Here is a 13,349-nt window from a genome sequence, read left to right as displayed (position 1 = left end):
GGCGATGTACTTGAGGACAATATTATGGAAATGGAAGAGGATGTAGATGAAGACGAAATTGGAGATACGATACTGCGTGAAGAGTTTGACAGAGCACTGAAAGACCTGAGTCGCAATAAAGCTCTGGGAGTAGACAACATTCCATTAGAACTACTGACAGCCTTGAGAGAGCCAGTCCTGACAAAACTCTATCTTCTGGTGAGCAAGATGCATGAGACAGGCGAAATACCCTCAGACTTCAAGAAGAATATAATAATTCCAATCCCAAAGAATGACAGATATGAAAATTACCGAACTATCAGTTTAATAAGTCACGGCTGCAAAATACTAACACGAATTCTATACAGACGAATGGAAAAACTGGTAGAAGCCGAGCTCGGGGAAGATCAGTTTGAATTCCGTAGAAATATCGGAACACGTGAGGCAATACTGACCCTAAGACTTATCATAGAAGCTAGATTAAGGAAAGGCAAACCTACGTTCCTAGCATTTGTAGACTTAGAGAAAGCTTTTGACAATGTTGACTGGAATACTCTCTTTCAAATTCTAAAGGTGGCAGGGGTAAAATACAGGGAGCGAAAGGCTATTTACAATTTGTACAGAAACCAGATGGCAGTTTTAAGAGTCGAGGGGCACGAAAGGGAAGCAGCGATTGGGAAGGGTGTGAGACAGGGTTGTAGCCTATCCCCGATGTTATTCAATCTCTATATTGAGCAAGCAGTGAAGGAAACTAGAGTAAAATTCGGAGTAGGTATTAAACTCCATAGAGAAGAAATAAAAACTTTGAGGTTTGCCGATGACATTGTAATTCTGTCAGAGACAGCAAAGGACTTGGAAGAGCAATTGAACGGAATGGATAGTACCTTGAAAGGAGGATATAAGATGAACATCAACAAAAGCAAAACAAGGATAATGGAATGTAGTGGAGTTAAGTCGGGTGATGCTGAGGGAATTAGATTAGGAAATGAGACACTTAAACTAGTAAAGGAGTTTTGCTATTTGGGGAGCAAAATAACTGATGATGGTCGAAGTAGAGAGGATATAAAATGTAGACTGGCAATGGCAAGGAAAGCATTTCTGAAGAAGAGAAATTTGTTAACATCGAGTATAGGTTTAAGTGTCGGGAAGTCGTTTCTGAAAGTGTTTGTATGGACTGTAGCCATGTATGGAAGTGAAACATCGACGATAAATAGTTTGGACAAGAAGAGAATAGAAGCTTTCGAAATGTGGTGCTACAGAAGAATGCTGAAGATTATATGGGTAGATCACATAACTAATGAGGAAGTATTGAATAGGATTGGGGAGAAGAGGAGTTTGTGGCACTACTTGACCAGAAGTAGGGATCGGTTGGTAGGACATGTTCTGAGGCATCAAGGGATCATCAGTTATCCATGTGATGGATAAGACGACTAATTCGCAACATAAATGTCAGTGTAAGCATCAATTTCTATTGGAACGTGCTTCCTGGACCAAATAACATACATTTCCTACGTCTTCAATGCGAATCATGTAGCAAATGTAAGTTAAAGAACATAAAAATATCGAGTGAATTTACTAACATAATTATGAACGACTCACGAACGTAAATCGATGGTCACATAGTTGTCGAAAGTATTCTACAGTATTTCCATTGTCCATTAGACTAGCAGCAGGAAGAAAACGTTCGCTCTGCTGTGCTGAGATATCTTGCACAGCCGAAGCTCGCGCTTCGAAGACGCCACAGCAACGTCTGCCACCACTTCGTGGGAAACGAAATATCTCAAGTGTACGCCAATGTGTTGCAATCACCTACCTATGTGGCGCTAAAGTGTGGTACGTGTACGTATACGTATGCTCAGATTGCGAATCTAACATCATAAATAAAGTGAGGGAAATGAATTAGGCGTCCTTTATCTTCCGTAACATCAAATATATTTTAGTTATTCTATCTTAAATGAACTGCGCATAAAATCATTCACCAGAAGTAAATTACTTCTTAGCAACATCAGAAGATATTAACAGCTTGCCGGCGCAGGTTAGCCGTGCTTTCAACGACGTCATATCGCGGAACGCGTGGCTGCTTGCGCCGTCAGTTCGAATCCTTCCCGGGCATGGATGTGTGTTAGGTTAGGTTGGTTTAAGTAGTTCTAGGTCTAGGGGCTGATGACCTAAGCAGTTTGGTCACACATTTCTTGGAGCCACTTTTTGACCTTTCACGTAAACTTTCTTTACATAAACGGCCGTATCTTTAGATTGCGTTGACATAGCTCACTTTTTTTACACCACCAAGTGACCGGTTACCGCAAGAAGTGCGATACATCTCCGCTTATTATGTCTACCCGTTCTCGAGGTAAACGGGTTTTAAGGGTGGGGTAGACCGATAGACGGTCAAGAAAGTGAGACTAGTAGAGTTCCGTTTTTACCGGTTTGGGTGACGAAATCCTGACAACGAAAACAGCTACGACAGTTACTGAAGATGAGGGCCGCATAAATAACACCCCCTGCTCTTTATTCGAAATGTTCCAGTTGCAGTCGATACATCAGCATATTAATCGTAGCCACGCTTTCGATCCAAATCACGTTTACAAGAAGGCAAATAGAATCCATTTGCCTATACACGTGGTAATTCACATCCCAGTATTAATGCCACCGCGTTTTAGAAGTGCGAACACTCTCACTGCTAGCTAGCGTAAGAAACACTTCGGCTAATGAACATTTTCTGGCTGTGGCGAGCCTAGTGGAGAATTCTAAACAGTGTAGAATACGTTTGGCAGCTATGTAGCCGTTTATTTCTTGGGGTGGTGCAGAATTATCGCACTAAATTTACTCGCTAGTAACAGTATTTTTTCGATAAACATCCCGAATGACTGTCACATAAGCGGTGACATAAAAGTAGAAAATTCATGTTTTTGAGTCCAGAAAGCTCTATGCAACAGAAGCTGCAGTTCATTTTGCCATTTTCATTGCGAAATTGCCGGCTTATTCATGTCAGGGGTAATAATAGAGGGCTGTTTGCCTGGGTTGTCTGCTAGTGTAGTGAAAGGAAGGTCTGGTTTGTTTTCGGTTCTAATCTCGATGGAGGCAGTTAGAATATCAGTAAAGCAATTTTAAGAAATTCTCGCGCCCCCAATACGTTTTATCGCTACCTTTGTTCTATACTGTGGATGTCAATATGACACTTTTGTAGAATTTAATACATGTTACTGCCTACTTTTTCCGCTTCTGTCAATTATGGAATTGACTTAAGTGAGGCACTGAATGATTTTTAACTGAATTTCGTTATGAATCTTCACGCATTGCTAAACTTGCACACTTTCGTGGTAGGTCAGCAACAGTAATCCAGTATGACTGGTCTGAACGTTGACACAGACCGTTTCGCGGCCGAATGCGGATAATATTTTGCTAATTCGTAACGATCTGGGGTTCTTTGTCTTACTAAAAGAGTTATGTTTTCTCGATAAGTTGAAATTCATTTTTATTGGTACAGTTCATACCAATTAGCGTTTCTTCTTTCATTTCTGTCTTATATTTACGTGTTGTGTTTAACACATTAATTAGCATTAATATAGCCTTACAAATTATGGAAAACAGTCTAAAAAACTTCAGATAGTTTGTCAATTTCACGCCTGTGCATAGTATGTTGGTAGCACTTCGTCGCCTTGCCTGTTATGCTGTGTAGCAAACTTTAAAGCCGTGCGGATCAGCATAACGAAAAGGCGAGGGGTCTCGCTCGTTATGTCCACGACTGTACATTACAAGCAACGTGCCGTCATTATATTTCACACTGCAGAGAAAGAAACTGTGGGGAATATTAACAAACGATTGTGCAAAGTCTATGGAGCATCTGCTGTCGAGAGAGGTACAGTTAGTCGGTGGTCACGGAGGATGAGGTCATCAGAAGGCGGCTGGGCGGAGCTCCAAGATTTGCAGCGGTTGGCTATCACGCCTCACGTGTTCCAGAGAGCTTCCACTTGTCTGGGCTATTAAAGGATAGCATTAGAGGAAGACATTTTGAGTGCGATGAGGAGGTGATTCACACAGTGAAACACTGTCTCCGCCACCAGGACAAGATTTGGTACCGACAGGGCATACACGGCCTTGTTTCGCGCTGGAGGAATGCAATAGAACGGGATGAAGATTACGCAAAAAAACAGGGTGGAATTGCAATGAAATGAAAACCCTTGGCTGCTTACAGGCGTTGACATACGTCAACGGGGACAGATGGAAATGCGTGCCCCGACCGCGACTTGAACGCGGGATCTCCTGCTTGCATTGCAGACGCTCTATCCATCTGAGCCACCAAGGACACAGAGAACAGTGCGACAGCAGGTGTTTATCTCTGGCACGCCTCCTGCGAAACTCACATTCTCAACGTATTGTCCCGCACTACATTACTCATTACTCGCGGCGCGTTGCAGATTGCCGTCCGTAAGAGTTCGGGCACTGTTCGTGCATCCGCACTGAAGAAGAAGATGGTCAAGTGGCCGGTGAGTCTTAACTATATATATATATATATATATATATATATATATATATATATATATATATATATATATATATATACTAAGATGGTATCTGTTCTTCTGGACATGCCCGAAAGAACAGATACCATCTTAGTATATAAAAAGTAGGGTGGTTGTAATTCTTATTATGTTCAATAAAGAATTGCTGAAGAAAAAAATACACGGTGAATTATTTTCTGGGCAACCCTCGTATATAGACAGTTCATCCACCTGGGACTGCAGAACCTCGCTGATTTTTGCTGTTATTGACATTGATACTGGCTAGATATCGGTCTCGGGAATTCGGAGAAAATTTTAGTTTTGAAACCGGATAATAAACAACAGTTTTTCTTCATGTCATATAAAACAAATTAACACTTTTCGGGTTTTTTTCCCTTTACTTGTCCCCGATTAGACCTTGCCTTCTTTCAGATTTAATGATCCTACGTAAAAGGTAAGTACCCTATAGGTTTTGATGAGTGAGTTAGCGAGTATTAAGTTCGCGATTATCAAAATATGTGACATAAATGGCCGAATCTATCGACTGCATTGACGTATAAGCTTCAATTTTTTTGGTGTTTTTTGAAGGTTGAAATGGGAAAGTAGGCTACAGCTAAATTGCTTGTTTTATAACAAGTTTTATGGTAAGAATAGTGAGGCTGTTATGGTGTTCCTCATTGTTACGCTTTACTGAATTAGTGTTATGCTTCAGTCATGAAGAAGGCGTGTAGTAGTTGAGCAAAGAAGCTAAACGTCCCATACATCCTGCAGCAAGAACGCCTGTTTACAACCAGGTGATGCTTGCAGCAACTCGCAGCTGTCGTCCTACACAAACAAGATCTGTTGCAGTCTAGACTTAACCCTCCAGGGCTGTTTGTGCAACGTCGAGGCTTCGTCCAGCGCATAACGCGAGTTGATGTTCTAGTGTTGCAGATGCCTCTATTAAATGACCGAGAGGTTTCTTACAAATAGCATACTAGATGAGGATACAGAAGTCATGGCCGTTTGTGTACTGAAAAAAGTATATCTTGTGTGGTATCTGTATAGTGAAGGGATATTAATTAACTGCAACACTTACCCTTCGTCAAAAATGAATAAGCCCCAAATTAACAAAATGCAGTCTAACTATTCTCGGTTATTATTCTAGAGAGATCTATACTTCTATAGAGCAACTTAACATTTCCTTTAATATCTGTACTACTTTAGTATTGCTTCCTGGTCAACCTTCCCGCTGCTAAATCAAACTTGAACCCTCCTATCAATATTTAATATTTTCCTAATAAGCACTACAGGAAACCAGATTTATGCTTTCTTTTATTAAGTCCTTATACTTCGTTGAAATGATCTTGCAACAACAACAGAATGGGAAATCTAGTAAATAAAATGTCGAGTAGCCGCCGTCTTGAAACACTCTAGGTCACCTACCGTCGGTCAGAGGAAAATAATTCACCAGTCCAAAGAGGGTTCTTTCTGAGCGTCTACTACAAGCAGAAATGTTTTTAACTGAGAAAGCTGATTCGGGTTAGGCATGAGAACATTTAGTTTAATTACTTCCACGTAAGTATTGTTTTAGGCATCATTGGTGCTCGCTTCTACTATCTGATGAAATTAGTACTCCTGTCACTTACATTTATGACAGGTATGACTCTGAATTCAGATATGAGATTGGTACTGACTCTATAATTATTTCTGTCTTTCAAAATTACAAAAATATTGCGTAGTTAAAACCGATAAGGGTTACCCAAAACCAGTTACTCTCACCGCAATCATGCAAGGACGAATTCGTTAATACGTGTTTGAAACAGCATAAATGCCAAACCTATTTGGTGAATGAGTTATCGGCTCGCGAATCAGAAACAATAGATAAACAAAACTTTGTTTGCAACCGCGAGCAGCGCTCTGCTACTCATTCGAAGAGATTGCTTAAGCGTCCTACTACCCCGCAGGGGTCATATGGATGTACTGGCAGTATGTCAATCAACTAACATACAAACATACATTACAATTGTTCACTGTAAGAGTAATGATTCTATTTTCATTAATATTACTTCCAAGAAACAAAAATATATTTATATTGGGGTCATATGGCTCTAGTGGTACCCAGTGCAAAAAAATAAAAAAGAGAGAAAATGTCGTGTACTTTGAAAAAAAAATAGCTTTGAGAAAAGGTAGATATGATTTTGCAATGCGCTTAAACAAGAAACCATAATAATGAATTCAAAAATAAACAGAAAACAATATTTTCATTGTTGCAGGTGTTTCGTGCAACAATTGTTCAACATAACATTCATCATTCTGTTTTCATTAATGTTACATTCAAGAAACAAACAAGCAATCTAAGTTAGAGTCATATTGTTCCCAATAGTACTCAGTGTAAAAATCATGAATAAATTTTAATTTGTTGTAGACATAAAAATGAACGAAACATCAAAAAGGCTCTAAACATTATGGGTCTTAACTTCTGAGTCAGTCCCACGAAACATCATTTGATACAATTTACTCGAAGGGTAAGAGTAACAAATTTTGAAAATAATAGTTTTGAAAACAAGAGTGATATGTATTTTCATTATGCATATGTGGTCATATTGACCCCAGTGGTACTAGCCACTACTCTCTTCCAGTGTAACTTGCCAGGTCGTAAAATAAACTAAAGGAACACATTCGTCTTGTATTGCAAATTATGTGCACAGACAGGAACTGCATACGCTTATTATTATTATTATTATTATTATTATTATTATTATTATTATTATTATTATTACTAATACTTCGTCAATTCAAGGACATTGTTGGTTTTGTGTTTGGTTCTCTTTCCTTCTTTCTGTACATGTTAATGCAACCACGCTCGTTAGCATACTATGTCACATACGAGCAAAACACAACTTCGCTCCAGAGCAGCGCCAATGGAATGAACGTGAAACAGAACGCTTTGTTTTAAGCACTGTATGGCGACTATAGAGTTTGGCCGAAGCCACCCTCTCGTCATAGAGCTCAGGCAGACACCCCCTTTCAGCCGAAGCGGATTTGAATGTGTGGAAGTCGATTAATGTGCTACAGATATTATAACAAAGACTACTAGCGTGACGAAGCTGTGTAAACGCAAAACGTACGAAAAAATAGCCGATTATAATGGGCATCTTACAATCTCTTCAATAGAATTTCGAAGATAGAAGCAGATAAGAACTGAACTTTAATTAAGTAGCCCACCAAAAGAACAAGTAAGCAGCTTCTCTAATTTACGTTATCAGCAATAATACAACCTGCGGCATGGGAAATACGTCTCTCATAGATTTCAATATACCTGCGGACAATCAGAAGTCCGCAGCTCGTGGTCGTGCGGTAGCGTTCTCGCTTCCCGCGCCCGGGTTCCCGGGTTCGATTGCCGGCGGAGTCAGGGATTTTTTCTGCCTCGTGATAACTGGGTGTTCTGTGATGCCCTTAGGTTAGTTGGGTTTAAGTATTTCTAAGTTCTAGGGGACTGATGACCATAGCTGTTAAGTCCCATAGTGCTTAGAGCCATTTGAACTATTTTGACAATCCTAAGCACCGTTAGGAAAAAAAAATAATAAAAAGAGAAGGAAAGGCACCAATGTAAAAAATTGCCAAACAATGGTTGGGTTTGACAATTAACAGTGAGTATTTTAACATGCTGTACTCCGAACAGAATTACACACGTGCGAATGTGTAGAAAGCACATGCTGAACGACTGGAACATTGCAGTACAGCAGAGCCCCGCTATTCCGAACCGCACTATTCCCAAAATGCACCTATTCTGAACAGAGTTAAGAAAAAATACGGATTGTTTAACTTAATAACAGAAGAAATTAAAACGACGTTTGTAAAAAAATTTACATTTATTATTGTACAAAGAAGTTAAATAGAGATATCCACAGAGCCTAAGCTTGATGAAAACGCCTGAAACCATATTGGAATGAGGGCTGGTTGCTTACAGTAATGTACGTGCAAACTATGTCGGCTCCATTTATACTATTGTGTAGAATATTTTTTTATCACTGCTATCCAACCAATTTACATACACTTAAGCAGTGAAGTCAGTCATTTTTTTCTGGCGAAGAGCACTGGATCGACTTGAGAATGCAATGTTACTCCACCGCCGCATAAAAACAAACATTATGTGGTGTTGATGAAGCGTGCTGTTGGACGTAGCGTACGACGAGGTCAAGAGGATTTGCCACATCTGTATGTGACGTGAGTTCAAAAATTCAAATGGCTCTGAGCACTATGGGACTTAACATCTGTGGTCATCAGTCCCCTAGAACTTAGAACTACTTAAACCAAACTAACCTAAGGACATCACACACATCCATGCACGAGGCAGGATTCGAACCTGCAACCGCCTTTAACCGCCTTTAACCGCGTGGCCACACTGGCCGGCCGACGTGAATTCATTTTGAGCGTTCACCTCCTCCTCGCCTTTCCCCGAATCGATCTCAGCTGATGAGCCCTGCACCACTGCTGCGATGTAATTCGTCTCCGTACTCCTGGTGGCCATTGTCCTCAACACAGCTTTATTCTGCGCCTCTTCAACCAGGCGTTTTCTCGGTTAGTGGAACAAGGTCACAGTCTTTGAGTGGTGTAAAAGTTGTTTCAGGAAATTTGATGTAGGCCAGAGATTGTACATGATTTTTGTGATGCGCCTTTAGTCATGTTAGCCCACGCTTCAGCCAACCAGTAAATCACATCTTTTAGTGTAATTTTCTGAAGTCTTGCAGGACTGTGATTCCATTTTCATCCTCTTCAAGTACGGTGCGAAGTAGCTTTTTCTGTATTTTTCTCTAATGGCCTGCAGCACACCTTCGTCCAAAGGCTGAAGAATGAAGTAACACTCGTGGCAGAAAAACTGCTTCGATGTCTCCACAAACAAGTTTAGTTTCGTCTACGTGGGGTGGAGCGTTGTCTATAAACAGCATAGTTTGATTACGCAATCAATTTTCTCTACTGAACACAGTCACTTTAGTGACAAATTGGTAGTAGAACTATTCCTTGAACAAGTCGCGCTCCATCCATGCCGTTTCTCGATTGTTATAACACACAGGAAGTGAGTTGATGTTAATGTTTTTGAACGCCCGTGGTTTCGCCGATTTGCCTGTTCACCACCAGCGGAAGTTTGTTTGTGGCCGAGGCGTTGTTGCAACCTGAGACAGTTAGACATTGTTTGTTATACTGTTTAGCTTCGTCGTCAATGGCGTTTAGGAAATCTGCATTCTCGGTTCGCCAGACAAACATTCAAACAAATCGTATTGATGTGTTTTATTACAAAATGAAAAGATACAATACTTAACTTCGCAATCACACAGATGTGTCGCAAGCAAAGGGCGACGCACAAATTAAGCAATCTTCTTCAGTATAAACTATCCCAAGTGTGTGCTACGTTTAGAGTACAAACGACGTAGCTAGTGTTGACGTTTCTATCCAAGTCGCTAGTCTTGAAGCTGCTACTGACCTGGGGCGTCGCCAGTCGGTCGTGGCGCATACGTCCTCTTCACATAGGGGCCGCCGCTGTCGCGTTGTCATCCTGGAGAGGGGTCGCTCAGCGTGCGATTGGCTCACGTCTTCTGACGGCCATCTCTTCTTTGTCATTCGCAACTGGCATGCCGGCGCTTGACTTATACTTCATAATATTTGTCCATTTTAAACACTGGGGCAGATTTCTCTTCTTGCTGCGGTGAGCAGTTTTGAGACGAAACATGATCTTTAAATTCTCTTAGGTAATTGGCAGCTGCTTCGTTGACAGCAGACAGCTTCTCTCCAATTCCAAATTTTTTCTTCTAATGATGAAAAGAAACACAGCTAGCTAAAAATGATGAGTTACCATCCGTAAGCTTGTTCAATTGAAGCGCCTTTTCTTCTATCGAAGGACCAGAAACGGGGATTCCATTCTCTCTTTCTTGACTGAACTACAAGAATACGGCCTCGTCAAGTTTTTCCTACGAAAATACAGTTGTTCTTTGCCGCTTTTCAAGAGTCATTTCACTTGAAAAAAAAAACAGCAAAACTATTTAACTCTATTGCGATTTTTTTTCAATCACTAATCGCTGCTTTTCCGACACCATATCCGATCGATAATGTAGTAGCACTTTCGCCCTTGTCCAGTCTTGTTAACACTTCAAGTTTTTGTTTTTAAGTACACGAAGAACTTCATTCCTTGCAATGTTTAATATTGGACAGTTGACGTCATGAACAACGAACATAAATAAAAAAGGTACAGTGACTCGATAAAGTAATTAAACATTCACAGAAGCTTAACGAGAAATTTGGAATAATGTCTTTGGAACGCGGGAGAGAGGGATAGGTAGGGCTTCTGCGCCCTGAGCCGTCGAAGGTCGCTAGCAGATGTCCCCGCATTTAATTTACGCCTTCATGAAATCCGCCTTTTCCGAATTCCCGCCAAACCGAACAGTGTTCCGTCCCTGTTAGTTCGGAATAGCAGGAATCTATTGTACTTGATCATTAGCATACACGTTTTCATCTATATGAACATGGCAACTCGGCAGACACTGGAAAGATGTCGGTTAATGACACGAAACTGTTCGAAATACGTGTAACGGAAGAAAAGCAATTGGCGTTAAAATTTGACTCTAAGCTTTATTATAATACACTACTGGCCATCAAAATTGCTACACCAAGAAGAAATGCAGATGATAAACGGGTATTCATTGGACAAATATATTATACTAGAACTGACATGTGATTACATTTTCACGCAATTTGGGTGCATAGATCCTGAGAAATCAGTACCCGGAGCAACCACCTCTGGCAGTAATAACGGCCTTCATACGCCTGGGCATTGATTCAAACAGAGCTCGGATCGCGTGTACCGGTACAGCTGCCCATGCAGCTTCAACACGATACCACAGTTCATCAAGAGTAGTGACTGGCGTATTGTGACGAGCCAGTTGCTCGCCCACGACTGACCAGACGTTGTCATTTCGTGAGAGATCTGGAGAATGTGCTGGCTAGGGCAGCAGTCGACCATTTTCTGTATCCAGAAAGGCCCGTACTGGACCTGCAACATGCGGTCGTGCATTATCCTGCTGATATGTAGTGTTTCGCAGGGATCGAATGAAGGGTAGAGCCACGAGTCGTAACACATCTGAAATGTAACGTCCACTGCTCTAAGTGCCTTCAGTGTGAACAAGAGGTGACCGAGACGTGTAACCAATGGCACCCCATACCCTCACGCCGGGTGATACGCCAGTATGACGATGACGAATACACGCTTCCAATGTGCGTTCACCGCGATGTCGCCAAGCACGGATGCGACCATCATGATGCTGTAAACAGAACCTGGATTCATCCCAAAAAATGACATTTTGCCATTCGTGCACCCAGGTTCGTCATTGAGTACACCATCTCAGGCGCTCCTGTCTGTGATGCAGCGTCAAGGGTAACCGCAGTTATGGTCTCCGAGCTGATAGTCCATGCTGCTGCAAACGTCGTCGAACTGTTCGTGCAGATGGTTGTTGTCTTGCAAACGTCCGCATCTGTTGACTCAGGGATCGAGACGTGGCTGCACGATCCGTTACGGCCATGCGGATAAGATGCCTGTCATATCGACTGCTAGTGATACGAGGCCGTTGGGATCCAGCACGGCGTTCCGTATTACCCTCCTGAACCGACCGATTCCATATTCTGCTAACAGTCATTGGATCTCGACCAATGCGAGCAGCAATGCGCGATACGATAAACCGCAATCGCGATAGGCTACAATCAGATCTTTATCAAAGTCTGAAACGTGATGGTACGGATTTCTCCTCCTTACACGAGGCATCACAACAACGTTTCACCAGGCAACGCCGGTCAATTGCTGTTTGTGTATGAGAAATCGGTTGGAAACTTTCCTCATGTCAGCATGTTGTAGGTGTCGCCACCGGGGCCAACGGTGTGTGTACGTTCTGAAAAACTAATCATTTGCATATAACAGCATCGTCTTCGTGTTGGTTAAATTTCGCATCTGCAGCACGTCATCTTCGTGGTGTAGCAATTTTAATGGCCAGTCGTTTACAAGAGTATTCATGATTATTTAGTAATTTGTCATTGAAAAGGAAATTATGTGAGATGTCTGCATTTACATCTTCAATCCGCAAGCCACTTTACGGTCTATAATGGATAGTACTTAACTTTCCGCTATCGTTTTCCCACTTTTCTGTTTCATTCATAAATGGCGTGCCAGAAGAACGACTGTCGATATAATATTCCGTATGAGCATGAATTTGACTGGTTTTTCCATCATGATCACTTCCAGTGATGTAAATGGAAGGAAGCTATATCTTGCTTGACTCTTGATGGGCCTTCGCTATTTCAACTGCAAACCTCTTAGTGATACACATCGCCTCAGGTGTAGCGTCTACCACTAGAGATGAATGAACATCTTGGTGATATTCTCCACGTGAAAAGATCATTCTGTAAGCTACCTCTCTCGTGGGTGAATTACGTTTCCCTGGAACTGTTCCAGTTAATCTGAGCCTGATACCTCCCTTGCCTACAACTGGTTTTATGGGTCAGTAGAGCCCTACTCTATAAATTCGCTTTGTGCAGGTACCCTTAGGTTTATAACTATGGTAATTGTTTCCACTAACTCATAAGCACTTGTGCAATCAAAATATAATGACTTGTTCCAGCTATTTGTGTGCATAGCCACCCCAAATGACTGCTTGTCAATTAAGAGAGAAACAACTAAACGACAGCGCACACGTGCGCGGGATCGTTATGTGGCTTTAGCGGCGTTATGACCTAAACTGTCGAACAATTTCTAAAACGCTCAGTAGTAAGAGAAAGAGTTATCTACTCATAGACCCATGCAGAAACTTATTATTACTGAACAAACTACTAAACAAATATCTTTTC

The 13,349-nt window shown here is 41.4% G+C and overlaps 1 long non-coding RNA gene across 1 annotated transcript in view; it reads right to left on the bottom strand.

Moving 5' to 3' along the window:
* Nucleotides 1-13,349, bottom strand: part of LOC124712211 — a 486,241-nt gene that overhangs the window by 214,974 nt on the left and 257,918 nt on the right. The window lies entirely within an intron of this gene.

This window comes from Schistocerca piceifrons, chromosome 1 (genome assembly GCF_021461385.2).
Source record: "Schistocerca piceifrons isolate TAMUIC-IGC-003096 chromosome 1, iqSchPice1.1, whole genome shotgun sequence".
Taxonomy (NCBI): Eukaryota; Metazoa; Arthropoda; class Insecta; order Orthoptera; family Acrididae; genus Schistocerca; species Schistocerca piceifrons.
Note: the sequence above shows the minus strand (reverse complement) of the source record. Positions and strands in the feature narration are given on the sequence as shown.